A 4,232-nucleotide genomic window follows, 5' to 3' on the forward strand; every position below is an offset into this window, starting at 1 on the left:
ATAATTCTGAGGACTACAATAAACATCGAAAAATCTAAATACAATAATGTTAAGGGACAAAAATAGAACACACAGTTGTATAGACATTTTCACTGTAACACTATACAAATTTATCTCCAGGTAAAGGTTTTAAAACAGATTTCAAATACATGAAAACAATTGTGTTCAGTGGGATTACAGAAAAAATAGTTCATTTTTTTCCTTTCATGGGGTACAGTTGCTAAAATAAATTAAAAATAAATTTAAAGCAAATAAGTAAGTGAAACAAATGCTGGCCTAACACCTAGGAGCCCAATATTAGAATCTCTTCTCTCGCGGGGCTGCCCTTCCACATCTACCACCTCTTGCCATCTGCTTCTAATGCTGGAGGAGGAAAAAGGAGAAAAAGGGGGTGTTGCTAAAGAAGAGGTACCCAAGAAAATGTGCCTGTGACAGCTAGAAGACATTGTTGCTGAATGCCTCTGCTTATTGTACTGAAGAAGTTGAGCATTCCAATGGACTAGGATACCCTCCATGCCTTCATTTAAGTTTATTTAGCAACAGAAAAACATTTTCTTTCAGCAACTGTGAAAAATAAGTATTTCTTTTCTGGAAGACAAAATAGTTACTTTTTATTTATTTAAATGTTTATTTGAACAGTTGATATAACAATAATAAAGAACATTTAAAAATCTTAACAACTATAATTCCATCACATAAACAGTTTTCACTTTCTGAATGTTACCTTTAATGGGCATAAATTATTTTTATGTATTTGCAATTATGGTATACTTATTTTGAATTCTACATTTTCTCTTACCATTATATCATAAGCAAGTTTTCATTTCTAGTCTTTGTAGCTATTTTATTTATTTTATTTTTTATTTTTTATTTATTTTTTTTTTGAATGCTCCTAGCATTTTATTTTTTTTTTCAATTTAATTTTACAGAATCAAAGAGTCTAACAGTATATCTTGTTAGATACAGTATGTCCTCATAATGTATACATTATTTCTTGTACAATGATATGAAATAATATGGGAAATATTCATGATAAATTATTAAGTGAACAGTGCAAGTTAAAAACAACAGTTTCATATTTTTTTCCCCACCCCCCCTTTCCCGAGTCAGCACCTTCAAGTGTTACCACTCCCCAAACGGTGCGCAATGCACTCATTGTGTAGGCATATCCCCATCCCCTCCCCCACCCCTCACCTCAGTCTGATGTCCAATTGGTGTCGTTCCCAGATTTGTATTTAGGTGATGATCAGGGAAACCAATTTTCTGGTGAGTACATGTGATGTGTAGCTATTTTAATGACTGCATATTCTATGCTGTTTTTGGATATTTGTTTGTTTATTTATTTATATATTTTACAGACAGACTCTCACTCTGTCGCCCAGGCTGGAGTGCACTGGTGCTATCATATTCATAGCTCACTGCAACCTTGAACTCCTGGGCTCAAGGGATCCTCTTGCCTCAGCCTTCCTGCTGTAGCTAAGACTATAGGCACATACCATCATGCCTGGCTAATTTTTTATTTTTTGTAGAGATGGGGTCTTGCTATTGCCCTAGCTGGTCTCAGACTCCTGGCCTCAAGTGATCTCCCACCTTAGACATCCAAAGTGCTAGAATTACAAGCATGAGCCACCATGTCTGGCCAGATCATCATTTATTAAACCATGTCTCTAATGTTGGTCATCCTAGGTTGTTTCCAATTTTTTGCTAAGCCTCTATTTCATTCTGATGAAAAGCTAGGATACTCTTTTGAGGACTATTGTCTAGATGATTAAGGCAAAAGACTTCCAACACTTTTTTGAAAGCCTATACTTGGCTTTTCAATATTCTGACAAGGGATTGTTTGTTAAGATGACTTTTAGAGAGAGGGCAGCCAACATTCAGGTTTTGGAGAGTGCTGGCATTTGGAATAAAGCTGTTCCTGGGTTTTGCCTTGTTCTGTCTCCATATAGACAGGGGAAAGTCCTTCCCCTGGGATAGATCAGAAGGAAGATATTAAACTTGCTTTTCTGGGCTGGACAGAGGTTTAGGTCAACCTAGGTTCATATCCTAGCTCTAGCTCTTACTAGTTGTGTGATTGGCACACCTCTCTTAACCTCAACCCCTCATCTGTAAATGAAGAATTGGACTAGATGATATTAGAAGTCCTCTTTAATTCTAATTCAAACTCTGGTTACCCATTGGTATGCTCTGCAATCTTCTTGATTTTCTGTCTTAACCAATCCCAACACTATTCACTTCCCAAAGCCCCTGACCCACTTTTGTTTCCTTCACTCTTAGGAAATGACCTTGATGTCACCTCCTTTTTGACTGAAACCTGCAAGCTGTCTTCAAGTAGCATAAGCTACTTCAATGTCCTCCCTAACCCAGTCTATTCTTCTCTCCTATGTCAGGAAAAGAAATTTATCTCTTTTCTAGCCCTTAATCACAACCCCTCCTACTTCTGTAGAGACTATGCTCCATTAATTATACCCTGTCAACATTTTCAATTTCTCCCTCTCCTCTGCTTCCTTCTTCTGTCTATACACATATTCAGATATATCTCATTCTAAAAACCCTCCCTGGATTTACCAACCACTTACAGATTTCCTCCTTTGTCCTTTTGTCACCAAACTAAAAACTAGTCATCTATACACACTTCTCTACTTCCTCTCCAAGGTAACCAATAACAATCTAATGCCACTTATTCCCTTAAATTATTCTTCTCTGCTATTTCTTCTGTTGGTTTTGCTGGGGCCTCTTCTCCTACTTTCAAAGTGTAGGCTATTCTGAAAAAGTGAAGAAGTAAGATGTAATATTATATACACGGTAGCTAAAAGATGTATATGAAAAGCCTGGGAGGAAGAAATGCCTCAAAATGATAAAATGGTTGATTTAGGTGATCAGATTTTTTTCTTTTTACTGCTTTCCAAATTTCCTGTAATATACTTATATTACTTCCATAATTAAAATTCATTTTAACAGAAAACATTAACATGGGTGCTATCCCAGATTCTACCCTTGGTCCTCTCTGTTCTTTTCTCTTGCGTCTGTTGCTCCCTTGATGATGTCATCTATTCCCAGGTACTCAATCATACCCTCAATGACAATGACTCCCATATCTATCTCTTTAGTCCCTGTTGTTCTCCTGGATTTCCAGCCACCTGCTGGGAAGTACCTCCACCTGTCTGGAGGTACTGGCTACTACCTCACATTCAACACCATCTCTTTTATCTGAGACCTTAGCATGAAACCTTGACATATCCATAACATGGGCCATCTCTTCACTCCTCAAAACTAACAGGTAAGTCCCTTTTACCCTAGGCCAAACCGCCATCTCTTAACTGGATAACTAGTTGCAACAACCTTCTAATTGGCCTTTCCACTTTCTTCCTTGTTTTGCTCATACACGAGTATGTATGATTTGCTTAAAATACAAAGCAGATCATGGTACTCCCCTGCTTAAAACCCTCAGATAATTTTCATCTTAGTCAAAACAAAATCTAAACTCCTCACCATTGTCTATGGAGCACTACATAATCTTGACCCAAGCTATATCTCTGAGCTCATCTCCTCTCCCTGATGTTATTCTCTGTCTTCTTTCTGTTCTGACCCCCTCAACCCCATTCAACTTCTGTCTTGCTTCAGGGCTGTTGTACCTGCTATTCTCTCTGCCTAGGCTGCTCTTCAGTCTCTCCCATCCCTCCACCCTCTCAACATGAGAGAGTGTTTCTCTACATGAGGGCCTGTCTTAGTGCATTCAGGCAACTATAACAAAATACCTTAGACTGGGTAATTTATAAAGAACAGAAATTTATTTCTCACAGATCTGAAGGCTGGAAGTTCAACACCAAGCCTTCGGCAAATTTGGTATCTGGTGAGGGCCCATTCCTCACACATAGAGCCTTCTTCCTGCATCCAAAGGTAAGTGGAAAGGGCAAGGCAGCTCTCTGAGCCTCTTTTATAAGGGCACTAATCCCATCCCAAAGGTCCTACTTCTCAATACCACACTACATTGGGGGTTAGGTTTCAACCTATGAGTTTGGGGAGGATACAAATACTCAGATCATAGCAGAGAATATGGCTTCTTCCTTCTCATTCTTCAGCTCTCAGCCTCAATATCATCTCCTTAGAGAGGCCTCTCCAGATCATTCTATCAAAAGGAGGTCCATCCATGATATTATCTATTACAGAATCCTGTCCATTTCTTCAGGGCACTTGGCAAAATTTTTAATTTCAATTATTTGTTTGCTTTC

Source organism: Eulemur rufifrons, chromosome 30 (assembly GCF_041146395.1).
Source record: "Eulemur rufifrons isolate Redbay chromosome 30, OSU_ERuf_1, whole genome shotgun sequence".
NCBI classification, from domain to species: Eukaryota; Metazoa; Chordata; class Mammalia; order Primates; family Lemuridae; genus Eulemur; species Eulemur rufifrons.